Source organism: Chiloscyllium plagiosum, unplaced genomic scaffold (assembly GCF_037043375.1).
Source record: "Chiloscyllium plagiosum isolate Xiang-an unplaced genomic scaffold, Cpla_swu_hap1 HiC_scaffold_6, whole genome shotgun sequence".
Taxonomy (NCBI): domain Eukaryota; kingdom Metazoa; phylum Chordata; class Chondrichthyes; order Orectolobiformes; family Hemiscylliidae; genus Chiloscyllium; species Chiloscyllium plagiosum.
The window spans coordinates 5,324,448-5,346,126 of NW_028270144.1; the positions used below are offsets into that span (position 1 = coordinate 5,324,448).

At 41.5% G+C, this 21,679-nt stretch overlaps 1 long non-coding RNA gene across 1 annotated transcript in view; it reads left to right on the forward strand.

Moving 5' to 3' along the window:
• Window positions 1-19,779, forward strand: part of LOC122550436 (uncharacterized) — a 109,378-nt gene extending 89,599 nt beyond the window's left edge. Inside the window, exons 2-3 of the long non-coding RNA XR_006311852.2 lie at window positions 8,673-8,834; window positions 18,842-19,779. This is a non-coding gene — a long non-coding RNA (uncharacterized LOC122550436). The remainder of the gene's footprint in view (window positions 1-8,672; window positions 8,835-18,841) is intronic.
• The last annotated feature ends 1,900 nt before the right edge of the window (window positions 19,780-21,679 follow it).

The window sequence follows — 21,679 nt, forward strand, 5'->3', positions numbered from 1 at the left end:
CCAAGAAACTTCAAACACATTGGAATGTGATGTCTTGTGTCAACAAAGATATTGAGGGGCTGGTGACTCCTTGTTGATCAGAACATCGCTCCTTGTAGATTGTGTTCCAAATTGTAGTCATATTTGTGTTTCAACTGGACTTTAGTGGACCAGTGGGACTGAACACTTTCATGTGTACCAGACTGGAGAAGACTGTGAGTATGCTGTAAAGATCACAGTTGAAGAACTATCCCCTGTTTACCACTATGCTGCAGGTAAATACCCTCTCCAACTTCTGTACTACAAAGCAGTTTAATCAGCAATGATCAGGTTAAAAGAAATTTTAATTAGTCTACAAAACCAAGAATCTAGAAAATCACCTGCTCAATTGCCAAGATCGACACAGCCGGTAAGCTTCACGTTATTGTCTGCAACTATGCACTCATCATGAACAATCAGAGACTGATTCATGTGACTGTTTTTTTTTGACTTACATAATTTTGGACTTGTCTCTTGTTTCTAATCTGAGTGAATATCTGTTGCGTTAATAATTCTTCTCGCATTTAGTGATTAATAGATTCATTTTTTCTTTATTAATTCAAGAAAGCCTGGTTAACCATGGCTGCAGTTAAAACATAATTTTATTTCGATCTTGCTGAAAGAGATCCTCAAGGAAAGGGATCTTTTTCAAATGAAACTTGTTACAACTAACTGAGGGGCAGATGAATAAAGAAGGGGAGTCAATTCGTCCTTCCTCAGCCGGGAACTTCACCGATTGGGGTAATCTGTCAGGAACAGATTGTGGAATGTGGCCCAAGATCAGCACAGAGATCCTGGGAGGCTTCTCTCTGGCCTACTGCTTCACTGGTCCTCTCACTTCCTTGGTAAAACATGTATCTGCAGTTCCACCCATTGTTGCAGCCTAAGTGCACTTTTTGTCGGAGTTGCAGGTGACAGATAGGAAACGCTGGCTGACTTTAGCTCATTATGGCCACCTAGGACCAGACTCTATAAACCATCAGAGCCACTGTATCTGACTTCAACCCCTTCACTTGATAAAGAGACAAATCTGCAATAATATTAGTGACTGCTTTTATTTTCACCTTCACAAATAACTTTTATGTTTACTTTTTTTGACATTGGCTCTGTGTTCTGACTAATAACTTTACTACTTTTTATTGAAGCATCTGTCAAGAGTAGTTGTGTAATATGTGAATACTTAAACATGTTGCTGATTATTTTTAAATTGAAACACTTAAAAGTCAAAAGGGGCGGCTGAGTACATATAAGACCATAAGACCATAAGACATAGGAGTGGAAGTAAGGCCAATTGACCCATTGAGTCCACTCTGCATTCAATCATGGCTGATGGGCATCTCAACTCTACTTACCCGCACTCACCCCGTATCCCTTAATTCCTTGAATCTCTGCCTTGAAGACACTTAACGTCCCGGCTTCCACTGCGCTCTGTGGCAATGAATTCCTCAGGCCCACCACTCTCTGGCTGAAGAAGTGTCTCCTCATTTCTGTTCTAAATTGACCCCCTCTAATTCTAAGGCTGTGCCCACGGGTCCTAGTATCCCCAGCTGACGGAAACAATTTCCCAGCATCCACCCTTTCTAAGCCATGCATTATCTTTAAAGTTTCTATTAGATCTCCCCTCAACCTTCTAAACTCTAATAAATACAATCCCAGGATCCTTGGCTGTTCGTCGTATGTTAGGCCTACCATTCCAGGGATCATCCGTGTGAATCTCCGCTGAATATGTTCCAATGTGAGTATGTCCTTCCTGAGGTGTGCGGCCCAAACTGGACACAGTATTCTAAATGGGGCCGAACCTGAGCTTTATAAAGTCTCAGTAGCACATTGCTGCTTTTACATTCCAGCCCTATTGAAATAAATGATAATATTTGCTTTCTTAACCACTGACTCAATCTGCAAGTTAACCTTTAGAAAATTCTGTTTAGAAAATAGTCCATGCCTGTATTCTTTTTTCCAAAGTGCAAGACCTCACATTTGCTCATGTTGACTTTCATCAGCCATTTCTTGGACCACTCTCCTAAACTGCCTAAATCTTTCTGCAAGGTGCAAGTGAGGACTGCAGATGCTGGAGTATCAGAGTCAAGATTAGAGTGGTGCTGGAAAAGTACAGCAGATCAGGCAGCATTCAAGGAGCAGGAAAATTGATATTTCGGGCAAAAGCCCTTCATCAGGAATGGCTGATGAAGGGCTTTTGTCCGAAACATCAATTTTCCTGCTCCTTGGATGCTGCCTGACCTGCTGTACTTTTCCAGCACCACTCTAATCTTGACTCTAAATCTTTCTGCAGCCTCCCCACCTCCTCAGAACTACCTGCCAGTCCAGCTATATATAAATTCTTAACCTACAGGCCAGTCTGAGGAAATTCCTGGAATATGGTTATAGTACTCATTGTTTCACTAGATTCACAGAAATCATTTTGGGAACACAGAAAACACAGCACATATCAAGATCCCAAAAACAGCAATGATCAAGTAATTTGCTTTATTGATACTGGTTGAGAGTATTTTTTTTTCCCAGACATGTAGTTAGAATAAGCATCATTTACTCTCAATAAAAACTGAAAGGCTGGCAGGTGCTGGAAGTCAGAAACTAGAACAGAAATTGCTGGAAAAGCTCAGCAGGTCTGGCATTATCTCGTTTCGGGTCCAGTTCTGAGGAAGGGTCACTAAATCCGAAACGTTAACTCTGATTTTTCACCACAGATGCTGCCAGACCTGCTGAGCCTTTCTAGTAACTTCTGTTTTTTGCTTGGCATTTCAGAGCAGATTAACAATTTGATCTGAATGATGGCATTTCCAGTATGAAGTAAATTTAACTTGTAGCAATTTTTCCTCCAGAACGTGGAGTCAAAAGAAAATGGATCATTCATGCGAAGAAAAAAAAAGGTGCCAACTTGAATGAATGAGCAGATTCTATGCTCTCAATCTGAGAAATAAAGTTAATCAAGGTTATGGAGACCAACGATCATTGTCTTATGGCAATTTAGTACTAAACTCCCATGGGCCAATTCCTAAACCCGTGGTGGGTTGGAAAGGAAACCATGCAGTCTATTGTGACTATTAGCTTTTTACTGAGGTAAACAAAACGAATTCCATGCTGCCTTCTCTCAAACGTCATTATTCTCTTGAAAGTAGAACAATGTTCTTCTAACCATTGCCAATTAGTCAGACAAGGTTATGGTAATCTATTTTATATATAAAACAATTCCAGGTGACAAAGAATAATTTTGCAATGAATAATTACCTTGTAGCAACTTGCAAACTATCACAAAGATTGACACTGAGCAAAAGTGAAAGGATTTCTTTGCTCGATCTTGTCAGAGGGAGCATGTTCATTTAATTTGATTTGATTTATTATTATCGCATGGACCGAGATACAGTGCAAAGTATTGTTTTGCATGCTAACCAGGCAAATCGTACCTTATGTAAGTACATCAGGGTAATAGAACAGAATGCAGAATATAGTGTTACAGCTACAGAGAAGCTGTTCTTGAATCTGTTACTACATATTTTCAAACATGTATCTTGTGTCTGATGGAAGAGGGTGTTAGAGAGTATAACCAGGGTGGGAGGGGTCTTTGATGACTGCTTTCCGGAGACAGCAGGAAATGTCGATGGAGTCAGTGGATGGAATGGGTTGGTTTTAATGATGGACTGGGTTGCGTTCTGAACTCTCTGTAATTTCCTGTGGTGTTGGGATGAGCAGATGCCTTATCTAGAATAGTAAAGGCCAAGCCATACTCTTCAAGTTATATGCTATTTTGAAGTCACTGTTTGTTTTTTTTTGTTTGTAAACAGAACCAAATAACAAACACAAACAGAGACCTAAAATCTAGTGATGTACTCAGTCTCTAAATGTTACGTTTTTCTGTTTATTTGTGCCAACTTTAGGTGAATACATCTGCAGAAACAAAGCTGAAGACCACAGTTGACTGGTTAGCTCAGTTGGTCACACAGTGATTTACAATATAGAATAATGTCAACAGTATAGGTTCAACTCCTGCCATGACTGAGGTTACCATGAATGATACCTCCTTCTCAATCACCACCTTTGTCAGAGGTATGGTGGCCTCTCATCATAGGGCAGTATAGGCTCTTCAGCCCTCAATGTTGTGTTGACTATTTTTCTGACTCTAAGATCAGACTAACTTACATACATTTCATTTTATTATCTTCCATGTGCCTATCCAAGAGTCACTTAAATTCTCTAATGTATTTGACTCTACTACCATTGCTGGCAGTGCATTCACGTACCCACCATTCTCTGCATAAAGAACCTACCTCTGGCATCTCCCCTAAACCTTCGTTCAATCACCTTAAAATTATGCCTCCTTGTTGATAGCTGTTTCTGCCCTGGGAAAAAAGTCTCTGAAGGGAATCTGGAGGGATAGGATGTACATGTATTTGGAAAGGCAAGGACTAATTCGGGTTAGTCAACATGGCTTTGTGCATGGGAAATCATGTCTCACAAACTTGATTGAGTTTTTTGAAGAAGTAACAAAGAGGATTGATGAGGGCAGAGCAGTAGATGTGATCTATATGGACTTCAGTAAGGCGTTCAACAAGGTTCCCCATGGGAGACTAGTTAGCAAGATTAGATCTCATGGAAGCCAGGGAGAACTAGCCATTTGAATCCAGAACTGACTCAAAGGTAGAAGATAGAGGATGGTATTGGAGGGTTGTTTTTCAGGCTAGAGGCCTGTGACCAGTGGAGTGCCACAAGGATCGGTGCTGGATCCTCTACTTTGCATCATTTATATAAATGATTTGGATGTGAACGTAAGAGGTACAGTTAGTAAGTTTGCAGGTGACACCAAAATTGGAGGTATAGACTACAGACTAGACTACATTACAATGTGGAAACAGGCCCTTCGGCCCAACAAGTCCACACCGACCCCCCGAAGTGCAACCCACCCAAACCCCTCCATTTACCCCTTACCTAACACTACGGGCAATTTAGCATGGCCAATTCACCTAATCTGCACATCTTTGGACTGTGGGAGGAAACCGGAGCACCCGGAGGAAACCCACGCAGACACGGGGAGAACGTGCAAACTCCACACAGTCAGTCGCTTGAGGTGGGAATTGAACCCGGGTCTCTGGCGCTGTGAGGCAACAGTGCTAACCACTGTGCCACCGTGTGTTGTAGATAGAGAAGAGGGTTACCTCAGATTACAATAGGATCGTGGTCAGATGGGCCAATGGGCTGAGAAGTGGCAGATGGAGTTTAATTTAGATAAATGTGAGGTGTTGCATTTTGGGAAAGCAAATCTTAGCAGGACTTATACACTTAATGGTAAAGTCCTAGGGAGTGTTGCTGAACAGAGCCCTGGAGTGCAAGTTCATAGCTCCTTGAAAGTAGAGTTGTGGGTAGATTGGATAGTGAAGAAGGTGTTTGGTATACTTTCCTTTATTGGTCAGAGTATTGAGTACAGGAGTCAGGAGGTCATGTTGTGGTTGTACAGGACATTAGTTAGGCCACTTTTGGAATATTGCATGCAATTCTGGTCTCCTTCCTATTGGAAGGAAGTTTTGAAATTGAAAAGATTCAGAAAAGATTTACAGGGATCTTGCTAGGGTTGGTGGATTTGAGCTGTAGGGAGAGGTTAAACAGGCTGTGGCTGTTTTCCCTGGAGCGCCAGAGGCTGAGGGGTTTATAGAGGTTTATAGAATCATGAGGGGCATGGAGAGGATAAATAGACAAAGTCTGTTCTTGGGGTTGGGGAGTCCAGAGCTAGAGGGCATAGGTTTAGGGTGAGAGGGAAAAGATATAAAAGAGACCTAAGGGGCAACGTTTTCACACAGAGGGTGGTACGTGTATGGAATGAGCTGCCAGAGGAAGTGGTGGAGGCTGGTACAATTGCAACATTTAAAAGGCATCTGGATGGGTATATGAATAGGAAGGGTTTGGAGGGATATGGGCTGGGTGCTGGTGAGTGGGACTAGATTGGGTTGGGATATCTGGTCGGAAAGGACGAGCTGGACTGAAGGGTCTGTTTCCATCCTGTACATCTCTATGAGTCTATGATTTTTGCTATCCACTCCAGCTATGCCTCTCATCATCTTGTACACCTCTATCAAGTCACCTCTCATCCTTCTTCACTCCAATGAGAAAAGCCCTCGCTCCCTTAACCTTACTTCATAAGACATGCCCTCTGGTCTGGGCAGCATCCTGGTAAATATCCTCTGCACCCTCTCTGAAGCTTCCACATCTTTCCTATAATTTGAGAACACGGAACGCAGTATTCCGAGCGTGGTGTAACCTGGACTCTATAGAGCTGCAGCATAACCTCACGGCTTTTGAACTCAATCCCCCTGCTAATGAAAGCCAACACACCATACCCCTTAACAACTGTATCAACTTGGATGGCTACTTTGAGGGAGCTATGGACATGGACCCCAAGATCCTTCTGTTCCTCCACACTACCAAGAATCCTGTCTTTAAATTCTGTATTCAAATTTGACCTTCCAAAATCTCTCTGTAATGAGAGAGAAGTCCAATTGTTTGGTAGGACCATGGTGATTGTTCCTGTGGCTCACTGGCTCCACTCACCTCCAAATGAGTAAGTTATAGTTTAGGTAAGACAGCAGACTCTTGAGTACTCTCTGGGAGTACTGAACTTTAATGGGTGCTCACGTTTGGCTGCCAGCTACTTCTCTCAGGGATGTAAAAGATCCCAGGGCAAAGAGGAACACTGGAGTTTTGTCTGACAGCCAGGCCAATAGGTATCCGTCAAAAAGAAATGCAAAAAGAAAAACAAACATGGTTACATATTGTAAAAAAGAAACAGAATTGTTGAAATCCTCAGTTGACCTGGGAGCATCTGTGGAGAGAGAAGCAGGGCCAACTGTTAAGGTCACAAGCCCACAGGTGATAAATATCTTTAGTCACATGTTCAGACGTGCCCTAATATTCCTCTGGAGAAGTTGTGACCTTCTGGTTAGGAGCATTACAACAATGCTATGAAACTTTCATTGTTTTCATGGAGTGTTTGCAGTTTGTGGGTACTTGCGTGCAAATTGGAGGTTGCTGGGAATCACCTTGCATCAGAATTCTGACAAATCATCTTCCCGTTCTGATAAAAAGTCATTGACCTGAAACATTTACTCTGTTTTTGCCTCCACAGATACCGCCAGACCTGCTGCGTTTCTCCAATATTTTACTCCAAAGACTTACAAAACTGTGAAAAAAAAGCTCTCCTCAGCTCAGGACTGAATGACTGGGCGTGTAACTTCTACTTCTGGACCCTTCTAGCCAAAACAAACAGCCTCCTCATATCTAACTACAACTCTTTCTTGTCTTGAACTCTGAATGCAATGTGCAGATGGTTTGGGAGGCATAGAATTTATAACCACAGCTGCCTTGTCAATTATAGAAGCTTCTTTCATGTTTTATTGATAATCACATAATCAAGAATATGAAAAAAAATTATAAAGAATTCTTCCTCATGGTTAGTTGCTTCATAAGTTAGAACCCATACTGTCTCTTGTATATTACATGCCTCATTACAATGTACAAAAGGTACAAATTACAGCAGGGTGACAAAAATGTGTGGGAGAAGCAGAATTTAAAACTGTAATACTGGCATGCCAAAGTCTTAAAAACTTGCATTCCACTCCAAATTCACTTCTAACCCACGTACACTGGGTTCTAATTAGTGGGTGGTGAATTGAAAGATCAGCAATAGTGGACAATGAACAAGGTTATCTGAGAGTATAACAGATCTTGATCAATTGGACCATTGGGCCAAGGCATGGAACATGGAGTTTAATTCAGATAAATGTGAGGGGTTGCATTTTGGTAAGACAAACCAGGGCAGGACTTACACAGTTAATGGTAGGGCCAGGGGAGTGTTGTTGAACAGAGAGACCTTGGGGTGCAAGTACATAGCTCCTTAAAAGTGGGATCACAGGTAGACAGCATGGTGAAGAAGTTTGGGATGCTTGCTTTCATCAGTTAGAGCATTGAGTATAGGAGTTGGGGTGTTATGTTATTGGCTGTACAAAACATTGGAAAGACCACATTTGGAGTATTGTGTACAATTCTGGTCGCCTTGCTAAAGGAAGGATGTTATTAAACCGGTAAGTATGTAAAACGATTTATGAGGATGTTACTAGGACTGGAAGGCTTGAGTTATAAGGAGAGCTGGATAGGCTGGAACTGAGTTGGGCCAAAGGGTCTGTTTCCATGCTATATACCTCCATGACTGTAACTAACTCTAAGGATATGATATTTTAAAGTCCTCCAATGTTCAACAGGCAGTTGTTCACTGTTCAACTAAAAGCCGAGTGTACGGGTTAGACTGACTTTGGGATGGAGAAACAGTTCGTTGTGTCTGACACACCCACAGTGTAGTTAAACTCTGAAACACATTGGAGAATCCTTCCTGTCAGTCTCCTTGTGCCTTGCCCTGTTGTATATTGTCTCCAATATTATTCTCTGAAATGGATAATATTGGAAACTGCACTCAGTTCCAGCCAATATGTGATCATGTTAAACAGTCTTGTGTGGGGAATTCAGGAGTTTCACTCGAGATCCTGAGGGGTCAGCGATGCCACCCCTAGACCCTGATAGTCTTCCTAATTACCTCTAATTAGCCAATGTGGTACATGATGGATTAAGCAATAAACTACATCTTGTTGTTTAAACAGGTGCCTTTTCTACATAGAGTCACTAGTTGTTCATTCTCTACCACTGCTAACCGAAGAGGCCAGTACACTCAGGATCGAAAAGAGGAGTGTTTTTGTGGCACAAGGAAAGTGTCTCTCCCTCTGGACCAGGAGGACCAGATACAAGTCCCATCTGCTCCACAGGTATGTAATGGTTGATATGGATATAAGTTAAACCTTTCATCAATGGGTGCAAAATAGAAAAGGGAAAGGGAGGGCTGGTGTGGTGCAGTGGTAGTGTACTCACCTCTGAGCCAGGGCACCCAGATTAAACTCCAGCTTGTCTTAGATCTGTGTCCAAACAGGTAGATTAAGAAAAGAATCTAGAAAGGAGGAGACCTTTACAGGCTGGAGTGCATCATTATCCTTGATAATAATGTTTTGATAAGATTCTGTTCCAGTTATAGAGTCATGCAGCCTGGAAACAGGCCCTTTTATTCAACACGTCCATGCCAACCAGCCATCCCAATCTGACCTAGTCCCACTTGCAAGCATTTGGCTCATATCCCTCTGAATTCTTCCTAGTCATTAACCATCCAGATATCTTTTAAATGTTGTAATTGCATCTGCCTCCACCAGCAGCGTTTTCCATATATGCACCATCCTCTCAGTGAAACCGTTACCTCTTGGGTCCTTTTTAAATCTTGCCCCTCTCACTTTAAATCTATGTCCTCTAGCTTTGGATTCCCCCACCTTAGAGAAAGACCTTTCCTATTTACCCTATCCATGCCCCTCATGATTTTATAAACCTCGATAAGGTCAGCCCTCAGCCTCAGATGCTTCAGGGAAAAAAGCCCCAGCCTTTCTAGCCTCTCCCTACAACTCAAACCCTCCAGTCCTGGCAACGTTCGTGTAAATGTTTTCTGCACCATCTCAAGTTTAACAACATCATTCCTACAGAAGGACAACCATAACTGTACACAGTATTGGCCTCACCAACATCCTGTACAACATCAACATGGTGTTCCAACTCCTGCACAAAATGGTCTGACCAATGAAGGCAAGTGTGCCACCACCTGTCTACCCATCTATCCACTTTCAAGGAACTCTACCTTCACTCCTAGGTCTTTTTATTTGGCAAAACTCCCCAGGGCTCTACTATTTACTCTATAAATCCTACCTTGGTTTGCCTTATCAAAGTGCAAACCTTACATTTATCTGAATTAATCTGCCACTCCTCGGCCCATTGGCGCATCTATTCGAGGTCCCTTTTGTACTCTGAGATAATCTTCTTCACTGTCCAATACACCACTTATTTTGGTGTCATCTGCAAACTTACTAGCTATACTTCCTATATTTACATCCAAATAATTTATATAAATGACAAAAAGCAGTAGACCTAGCACCAATTCTTATGGCACACCAATGGTCACAGACCTCTGAAAAACCATTTGATTTTATCTTTCTTATAGTGACTCAATAGAGGCTGTTTAATCTGGTCATACTTGGAGGTGCCAATGTTGGTCTGGGGTGTACAAAGTTAAAAATCACACAACACCAGCTCACAGTCCAACAGGTTTATTTAGAAGCACTAACTTTTGAAGTGCTGCTTCTACATCAGGTGGTTGTCATAATGACCTGATGAAGGAGCAGCGCTCTGAAAGCTAGTGCTTCCAAATAAACCTGTTGGACTCTAACCTGGTGTTGTGTGATTTTTAACTTAATCTGGTCAAAGTTTGCTTTTAAGTAAATAGAAAGGATGATTTATATCAGCTGTCTACCCCAACCATTAGCTGGTACGAGTTGACTCTACAAACTAATGACACATCCAACTCTCTGCTTCCAGCTGTTTAGACAAGTGAAAATCCAGCACACAATTTCTGTCGCTTGATCCTAGTCAGAGAAAATCCTTTCAAATCAAGTGATTTTTAATGAGTTATTAAGTCTTGCACAACATCAGAAGTTTATTGTTCAATTTAAGTACACAATGCTTATCCATTATTTACACTTAATGAGATCTTCTTCACTTTCAACATCTAGAAGTTGAATCATTTTGCTGTGCGTTTCTCATCTGTCTGATCTGTCATCGAAGCAAATTACAGTGAATTATAGAGGACAAAGTAAACAGAAACGTGCATATCTTTGAAATCCCAAATGTTAACACAGTACTGAAGCAGAACAAATGTTATGAATAACAGGATAACAAATGATTCAATCTGAAAGAATATGCAAAAACCCTGGGGGTTCACAGAAACCAATCTTTGAAGGTAGAAAGATAAGTTCAGAAAGGACTCAACTTTATTCATATACACAAAAACACAGAAATAAGACTTTTACAAATCACTGGTTAGGCTTCAGCTGGAGCATTGTGTTCTATCATAAGATAATAAGATTAATGGAGTACAAGAACATGAATGCCTAATAATATTCATCCAAATCAAGAAAATCATCAGCAAATCCAAATGGCTATCAAACAGCACAACAAAATTTATCAGTACTAATCTTTCCACAACATTAGACTTTCAGATCCATTTGTTAGATCAGTGAACTGACAGAAGTAAAAAACATGTCAGCACACTTCCTTGCTGCATGGGAATGGGGTAAGATCATGTGTTACATGCACAACAGATAAATGAGAAGCAGACTGTATTGGACAACCTCCAACCAACATTTGATCAATTTTTCATTTCAAAAACAAATGCTGGCAAGATCGTGCTTCAATAGCGTACACAAATTCTCTTGGAGATCTGTGGATCATATATATTTGTTATTAATGAGACAACCTTAACCACACTGCTATAGCGATTTCTATCAAGAGCTCACAGAATTGCCATTAGCTTCTTAGATAAATCAGTGACTGATTTTATTTCAAACACATGAGGATCTAAGTCTAGAACAAGCAGTCCCTATAGCAGTGGATACAGATTCTACAATACTTTGCAAGAAGCATTCTACAGCAAAGGTTTCAGTTAACATGGTATATTCCACAGAGTGTTGACTTAAAATGTAATAAGCCACCTGAGCAGAGGAGACAGTCCTCTCATCCAAACAAGATACTGGATATGATAACGTCAACACAGAATCCGAAGCAATTTAATGCTCCAGTCTCCTGTTAGAGTTGTTGCTCCAAAATCTCATTACCACAAAATCAGTTTAAAAGAGGTTTTAGATTAGATTACTTACAGTGTAGAGACAGGCCCTTCGGCCCAACGAGTCCACACCGACCCACTCCCCTACATTTACCCCTTCACCTAACACTATGGGCAATTTAGCATGGCCAATTCACCTAACCTGAACATTTTTGGACTGTGGGAGGAAACCCACACAGACACGGGGAGAATGTGCAAACTCCCTACAGACAGTCGCCTGAGGTAGGAATTGAACCCGGGTTTCTGGTGCTAGGAGGCAGCAGTGCTAACCACTGTGCCACCGTGCCACCCACAAGGTCTCAAAGATCTGCTACAGTCTAAAAAGCACAAGAAACAACAAATTATGTTATTCCTAAGCCAACATGTTCATTCATATCTTGGAAAACAACCTTAAATAACAGGCAAACACAACAAGGAACCAAGCTCCTTTCTATGAAGAGCAACACGCAGGGATGGACTACTTCACTTCTTCCTAGGGGATCAAACCAATGGAATCTGACACTAATAATGGAGCAGGCACTGTATAACCACCTTGTAATCTTTATACACTTCTGCAGGAGTGCAGACAACCACCTGATGAAGGAGCAGAGCTCCAAAAGCTTGTATTTCTAAATAAGCCTGTTGGATTATAACCTGGTGTTGTGTCATTTTTAATGCAGTTATGCCCATGCAAGTTTGTTCAGCCAGACCCATTGAAACTCTAATTTAACAGAAAGGAGCAAGATCAGGGGTGGCACGGTGGTTCAGTGGTTAGCACTGCTGCCTCACAGTACCAGGGACCTGGGTTTGGTTCCAACCTTGGGCGACTGTCTGTGTGGAGTTTTCACATTCTCCCCATGTCTGTATGGGTTTGCTCTGGTTTCCTCCCACACTCCAAAGATGTGCAGGTTAGGTGAATTGGCCATGCTAAATTACCACCCTTCAGGCACTCTGCCTGTATTCCTGATGAAGGGCTTTTGCCCGAAATGTCGATTTTACTGCTCCTCGAATGCTGCCTGAACTGCTGTGCTTTTCCAGCACCACTAATCCAGAATCTGGTTTCCAGCATCTGTAGTCATTGTTTTTACCATGCTAAATTACCCATAGTGTTAGGTGCATTAGTCAGAGAGAAATGGGTCTAGGTGGGTAACTCTTTGGAGGGTCGTTGTGGATTTGGTGGGCTGAAGGGCCTGTTTCCACACTGGAGGGAATTTTTTTAAAAAAATCACCATTTTAACCTCAAGTGATTCGATACCTGGTCATAGACTTTCCGAATCTATGTATCGAAATAGATACATCAAGTCAAAGACTTGGGGAGACGTAGAAGAGACAAGGAAAAAATGACAGTAGGTGTTATAAAAAGTAGTAATGTAGTTAATTCAGTTTGGAAATCTATAAAACTATTAATCAATGTTTATTAGATAAGAAAAAAGCTTGTGAAGGTGTGTTGTGTAAAGGCATCGGGAGCAAACTTGCAATGACATCACAGAGCTGTACTGTATATTGTTGAGCGTAAGTCAGCATGGGCTGGGTCAGACATTCTAGACGAATGAATGATACTATACTAGATTAGAGAGATTGAGACAGGCACACAGCCATAATCACATGAAGAAGATAAATTATCTAATGTAAAGATAAGAACAGAGCCCAGTATATCTGTGATTACCATGTATAGCATCACTTATTTTAATGTATGATAGCTAGTGTTACTTTGTAGTCAGTTCTGGAGGCAATTGGTGACTTTGCCTTCCCCTCAATGAGTCAGCGTTGAAGTGAAACTCAATGTGGCATCAAAGCACATGATAGAAGATGCATGACAGACCTTAAACTAACTGGCTTAGAGCTCCCTGGTTTCTTTTTACTTAGAGGAATAATACTTGATTCTTTCCAGTCTGATGGACCCTTTCCAGAATCAAGTGAAATTTGGAAAACATATTCCTATCCATCTATGACACTGAGCCACTATTTTAAGACCCTTGCGTGAAATCCATCAGGACTGAGGGATTTGTTTGACTGCAACTCCATCAGTTTGCACAGTACCATTTCCTTTGTGATAAAGCTGTTCCTTAAACACGGTTATGGCATTTTTTTCAGATAGGTCATAAACAACACAGTCTCTGAAAGGTCTGGGGTTTGAAGGGTTTTAGATCCCTCGAGCCTTCTCTGCCATTCAATAGGATCACTGATCACCGATCTGCCATTCCTCACTTCTACTTTCCTGCCCTTTCTCCTTATCCCCTGAATCCCTGACTGATCAAGAATCTATCTCAGCCTTAAATGTCCACAAGGACTCTGCCCCCACAGCTCTCTATGGCAAGGAGTTCCAAGACTCACAACCCTCCAGAAAAGAAATTCCTCCTCATCTCAGTCTTAAATTGGCGTCCATTTTTTCTGGGACTGTGCTGTTTATTCTGAGACTCTCCACTAATTAACAGCGTCATTTGTCAAATTCATCCACAACATACAGGTGAGTTGCTGATTTGTCCTTTTCAGATACTGGGCACTTTTTGGGGGGTCTAATGCAATTTTGACAGTTGAGGAGAAATGTTTCTTGCACTGTGTTGTTTTTTTGGTCGTACCAACAATAGATTTCCCACAGTCATGGATGGGCTGGAAAGGCCATCTTAGGGTTTGGAGGATGAGAGGAATGTTGTGCAGAGCAGCTGAATAAGACGGAGGTAGAGGATACTGTGCCAGAAGCCACAGCTGCTGTGGATCTTCAGTGAGCACTTCCCTGGGGAGTAACATTTGAAAAGCTTTCATTTCACAGGAGGCTAGTGTTGGGTGCTACTTACTTCTGACACCACAGATCAGAACTTGCACTGGGTTTCACATGGTACAGTCGATAGCTGCCACAGTCATTGTAACTCTTAATGTGTTCCTTCGGGACGACAGCAGATTTTGTTTATTCACATTTGACATGGGCGTCACTGTCTGATTTATTGTCCAGCCCTTGTTGCGCATTAGAAGGTGGGGGTGAGCTGCCTTCTTGAACCGCTGCAGTCCAATTGCTGCAGGTAGTCCCACAATACTATTAGGAAGGGAATTCCAAGGATTTGACCCTGCAACAGTGAAGGAATGACAATATATTTCCAAGTCCGGATGGTGAGTGGCTTGGAGGGGAACTTGCAGGTGTTGGTGTTCCCGTGTATCTGCTGCCCTTATGCTTCAAGATGGAAATAGTTGTGGGTTTGGAAGGTCATGTCTAAGGATGTTGGTGAATTTCTGCAATGCCTGTTCTATATAATATACACTGTTGCTACTGAACGTTGGTGGCAGAAGGAGTGGATACTTGTGGATATGGCACCAATCAAGTGTGTCCTGAATGATATCAAGCATCTTGAGTGTTGTTGGAGCTGCACCCAACCAGGCAAGTGGAGAGTATTCCATCAGACTCCTGGCATATGCCTTGTAGGTGGACAAGCTTTGGGGAGTTAGGAGTGAGTTACTTGCCACAATATTCCCAGCTGGAAATGTGTTGCTGGAAAAGCGCAGCAGGTCAGGCAGCATCCGGGGAACAGGAGAATTCCTGAAGAAGGGCTTATGCCCGAAACGTCAATTCTCCTGTTCCCTGGATGCTGCCTGACCTGCTGCGCTTTTCCAGCAACACATTTCCAGCTCTGATCTCCAGCATCTGCAGACCTCACTTTCTCCACAATATTCCCAGCCTCTGACCTGCTCTTGGTAGTCACTGTGTTTACGTGGTGATTCCAGTTCAGTTTCTGATCAATGGCAATCCCTATACTGTTGGTAGTGGGGAATTCAGTGATGGTAACACCATTGAATGTCAAGGGGTGGTGGTTAGATTGTATCTTATTGGTGATGGTCATAGCCTGGCATTTGTGTGGCATGAATGTTACTTGTCACTGTCAGCCCAAGCCTGGATTATGTCTGGAGCTTGTTGCATTTAAACATGGACTGTTTCAGTATTTGAGAAGTCGCAAATGGTGCTGAACATTCTGAATTAATTGGCAAACAGCCCCACTTCTGACCTTACAATGTAGGGAAGGTCATTGATGAAGCAGCTGAAGATGGCTGGGTTGGACATCCTGGATGTCCAATAGCCATAAATATCTTCCTTTGTGTCAGTCATGACTCCAACTAGCAGCAAATTTGCCCCCGATACCCATTCTTCAGTTAGACCAGGACTTCTTGATGCCACAGTTGGTCAATTGCAGTCTTGATGACAAAGGCTACCACTCTCCCCTCCCCTATGGAATTCAGCTCTTTTGTCCATGTTTGAACCAAGGCTATAATGAGGTCAGTAATTGGCTGGGTTAGTTTTGTTTGGCTTTTTGTGTATAGGACATAAAGCTCGGGCGCAGGTTCCATGGAGAGCCTAATGTTGCAGTGTAAAGCCACCAGCCTCCCTTATAGTCTGTGCAATCACAGTCATCTTCTGAAGCTTTTGCAGCAGACTAGTATTCTCTAGTAAACTGACACTAGTCTCCAGTCCTAAATTAGATACTCTTCTTCAAGATGTGGAGGTGCTAGTGTTGGACTAGGGTGGACAAACTTAAAAATCACAACATCACATTATAGTCCAACAGGTTTATTTGGAAGCACTAGCTTTCAGAGCACTGCTCCTTCATCAGGTAGCTAGTGGGGCAGGATCATAGTGTCATACGATTAATGCAATATGCTGAATAAACCTAGATTGCTGTTAAGTCTTTCATCTTTTAGAATGGGTTGCAGGTTTCAATTCATTAATATGTAAAACCTGGAACTTCTTTACATATGAATGAATTGAAACCTGCAACCCATTCTAAGTGATTAAAGAGTTAACAACAATCTAGGTTTGTTCAATGCGTTGCATCAGTTGTATGATACTATGATCTTTTATTCTAAATTCTGTGTCCTATGATCCTGCTCCAATAACTACCTGATGAAGGAGCAGTGTTTTGAAAGCTTGTACTACCAAATAAACCTGTTGGACTATAACCTGGTGTTGTGTGATTTTTAACTTTGTGCACTTATTCAAGATCAGTTACCACATGAAAATTCAGCTTTGAATTTCGACACCAAAGTCTGTATAGTATCGCAGTCTGAGCTGAGGCTTACGAGTGATACTGTATTTTTAGGGAGGCTTTCATCCTCTTTTTGAAGTTCTGGTTTATTTTCACATCTTTAGGATTTGAAATGAATGTAAAACACAAAGGTTAACTTTTAATATCAAGGGAGAGAAAAGAAAGATTAATGTACAATTGAAATACTCGTAGAGTGTGTCAAGTGAGATTGAATGAAGGCAGTTATAGCGGGTATGTGTGAAGGAACCTTGCAGTGTGTCTCTCTCTGTGTAGCTGACCAGCATGACGTCAGTCTTTCATGAATAATAAATACTGCAGATGCTAGAAATTTGATACAAACACAGATAATGCTGGAGAAACTCAGCAGGTCATAGGTCTGGCAGCATCTGTGGAGACAGAAATAGAGTTAACATTTCACATCTGGTATGACCGTTCATCAGAACTTGACCATCTGCTTGTGTTGGCCAACACATTTCATTCAAGGGACAAGGAAGATTGAGGTGGGCTCAGTCTCATCCAGTAATGCCCTGTTTACTTTGATTGTAGGCAATTGTCTGCAGCAGCAAAGATGAAATTGTGTCCATGTTAGTCTAATGTAGTGTTTCAGGAATAAATCTGTCACAGATATACAGTACATCTGTAGTTTATCAGATGTGAGGTCTGGCAAAGTGATAGATAGAATGATGGTGAATATATGAGTATGGGGGGGGGGGGGGAATGGGTGGTGTGACATTTGGTGCAGGGATCATAGGAGAGTGGGGAAGGGGAGTACTATGAGTCAGGTTGGGGTGGTAGCTATTTGAGCAGAGACCTCATTTCCCATTGGTAGTGAAGATGTTCCCTCCAGGGGAACAGGATCTTCCTTCACCAGTTCACTGCTGGACTGGTCTCCAATGTAGCATCAGGACCTCACCTACAGGTCTCACAGTCACTGGAAAAGCACAGCAGGTCAGGCAGCATCCGAGAAGCAGGAAAATCGATGTTTTGGGCCGGAGCCCTTCATCAGGATACACACTCAATGCACACATACACATCTCCAGTATGCTCAATGGACTGCTGTGCTTGACACTGGGCCTGACCTTGGATAACAACAAATTGTTGTGAAGTCTGTGGAGATGGTGGGATACAGAAAATGACTGAATTCCTGATGAAGGGCTCCGACCCGAAACGTCGATTCTCCTGCTCCACGGATGCTGCCTGACCTGCTGTGCTTTTCCAGTAACACACTCTCAACTCTGATCTCCAGCATCTGCAGGCCTCACTGTCTCCTAGGTCTCACAGTCAGTTCTTCTGTTATTTTGTTTTCCTGTTGTTTGCAGTCAAAATGCACTTCCTGTGTATGGAGTGCTTGCTACCTGTAAGTGACAGAGGACAGAGAATTATGTTTCCAAACAGTCTCCCCACCACTGAACAAGTGGCAGTTAATAAATAATCCAGGTAGCACTGAATAATATTAAGGAAATCCCAGCCCAAATTTAACATAGTGATAACACTTCCATCACTCTTTGTGCTCCTGTTCATTTGGATGTGATAGGACATCTCACTAAAGTTTATAAAAAGCGTGATGAAACAAGATATGTTAGAATCATACCTGACAGTAGTTAAAATGTAAAGCAGCAGTTTTCTATAATATTCTATTTAACTCATTTCAACATTGACTGTTTGAAACACAAATAGTCTGCCTGGCTTCCACTTGATGCCTGTTAAAGGATACACAGATGTTCACTGATTGTATCCTGAATGCTTCAGTTCTGCTATTCTTCGCAACACAGCCTTTCACTGGGGAGTTTAATCATAAAAGAAACAAACTGAGATAAATACTGGACAACAAGGTGTGATCAAAAATGTTTGGCAAGGCAAGAATGCATTTGTTTAATAATGGTAATTGCTTGCAGGAATTCTATTGAATTGAAACCTATTGAATGCTTTTCACTAACATGCATAAAGAATGCCAGATTGTGTGCTTTATATAAATTAGGCAACTGCTAGGATTTCATTGCATATGTGCTTCAAACCTTCTTTCAAAGTTTTCAATTTTGTTTCAAAAATCAAATAGAGGATCGATATTCCTCTTGGATGAAAACATACAATTTTGAAGGCATTGGTTCATGTTGGGATAAGGATCTATCTCCAGTATTTTATCAAGTAATAATCTGGACTCATCAATCAAGATTCACTGCATCCTAGAAGGGAGGACACCATGTCTGAGCCCAATTCCTTTTCCGAATGTCCAAATCTGCACTTTCTAAGAGAGGTCAATTGATATCAATCAAGAATCAGGCACCCAGGTTGAATTTTCTCCCTAAGGAGAACAGAACTACTCAATGATTTCCTGACTGTGTTCAGCTACTTTCAAATACCTGAAATATTATATAGTTCACTGATTGAGTTCACAGCAATCTTAGTGCAGTTAATATTTCATTAGCCAGGTTTTCTGTTGCTGTTCATTTTCACTGCTATGTCAGAATGTCATGAATTCAAGTGCACAACATCTGTGTGACCGCCCCTGTGCAGTACTGAAGTAGAATTGTATGTTGGTGATGCCATATTTTAAGTGAGACATTAAATGACACTCTGAATGTCCTCTCGGGTGTCTGTAAAGATTCAAAGAAAAAGTAGAGGAATTCTCTCAGGCATCTTGTTTATAATTATTCTGTAACAAACATTAAAAGCAATTCTCTTATCTTTATCATATTTCTATTGTGGGATCCTGATGTATATAAACTCCTTGCTACATTTCTTACAATAGTATTTATAGCTCAGAAGTATCTCTGACTGAAAAGCAGTTTGGCTTATCTTCAGGGCATTCAAGGTGCTTTATAAATGCAAGTTCTTTGCCTTATTAGCAAAGTGGAACATTTTCAGCTTAAGTAAGCCAGGGTATATAAAAGAAAATACAACTTTATTGATAGTTAGCAGAATTGATAAATATTCCAATGCTATGAAGAGAAAAGAATGGAATATTCTCCTTGTAAATTGTTTCTTTATGAAAGAATAGAGTTTTCTTTCATAATATACTGAATGGAGTAGGAATTTAGTACTCTGGCAGTTAGATATACAGGTGATTAACTCGATTTGCCATCAACAATACTTTAGATTAAATTTTGTGGATGACTCTGAATCTGTGACAACAGTTGGCAGTTCCTCCCCTCCCCAGATCTGGCTGATTCTTTCTCCAGATAATGAGCAGCACTCCACGCTCAATATACACACATCTCCAGCATGCTCGATGGACCGCTGTGCTTGACACTGGGCCTGACCTTGGATAACAACAAATTGTTGTGAAGTCTATGGAGATGGTGGGATACAGAAAATGATTGAGAGGACAGGATGAAAGCAAGAGAAAAGGAACAACAATTGGCAGTAAGAACATCCATTTAGCGGTGCCTTAACTGCACTAAACACAGACTGGTTTAATAAGGGTTTTGTGTCAGCCTGGGATGATAAAAAAAAAGCTCAGTCGCAGAGGTCATCTGAAATGTGCAAACAAGGCACTACCTTTAGTCATTCACTGATAAAATTTGCAGTAACTGCTGTCTATCAAAGCATTACTGGCAACTACAGCAGACATCTGTTGGTACTTCTAAATCACTGGTGATCCTGCCTAAGGATGATGACTGTTTATATTACAGGAAAGGCTAATGGAGAGTTACTGAAACATGCCGATTTCAAGTCTTAGTTTAATGATGGAGGTGGGTAAGTTCCAGCTGCAGAATGAAATATAAAAGTGGTACCCTTCATAACATCAGGGCAGATGTTCAGAATGTTGACTGCCAATTATGAATGCACATTAAGACAATTTTCCAATGATCCATGAATGATAAACATTCTGATTCAATCCATTTTAGCTCATCAATTGTGAGGAAGAGGTGGATAGAGTCATAGAGTCATCCAGCACAGAAACAGATCCTTCGGTCCAACTGGTCCGTGCCAACCAAACATCTTAATCTGACCTCGTCTTGTTTGCCAGCATTTAGCCCACATCCCTCTCAAACTTTACTTTCATAGGATATTGGAGCAAATTACTGCAGATACGAGAATCTGTACTGAATACAACAAATGCTGGATATCACAGTGGGACAGACTGCATCCATGACTCTTCAGAGTCATCTAGACTTGAAATGTTAGCTTGCTCTCTCTCTCTGTCTGACCTGAAATGATCTCCAGCATTTGGTGTTTTCACTTATCCATATATGTATTCAGGTGCCTTTTAAATGTTGTCATTGTCCCTGCTCTGGCAGTTCATTCCATGCATGCACCACCATTTACCTAAAAGAGTTACCCCTTAGGTCCTCTTTAAGTCTTTCCTCTCTCACCTTAAACCTGTGCCCTAGTTTTGGACTCCCCCATCCTAGGAAGAAAGACCTTGGCTATTCACCCTATCCATGCCCCTCATGATTTTATAAACCTCTTATCCCTCAGCCTTTGACATTCCAGGGAAAATAGCCCCAGCCTATTCAAACCCTCCAATCCTGGCAATGTCCTTCTCAATCTTTTCTCCACCCTCTCAAGTTTAACAACACCCTTCCTGTAGCAGGGAGACCAGAATTGTATGCAGCATTCTAAAAGTGGTCTCACCACTGTCCTATATAGCTACAACATGACGTCCATCTCCTAGTCTCAATGTTATCATGTTATGACCAATGAAGTTAAAAATCAAACAACACCAGGTTATAGTCCAACAGGTTTAATTGGAAGCACTAGCTTTCGGAGCGCTGCTCCTTCATCAGGTGGTTGTGGAGGACACAACTGTAAGACACAGAATTTATAGCAAAAGTTTCCAGTGTGATGTAACTGAAATTATACAGTGAAAAATACCTTGATTGTTCGTTAAGTCTCTCATCTGTTAGAATGACCATGATAGTTTCACTTCCTTCATATGTAAATCACAAAA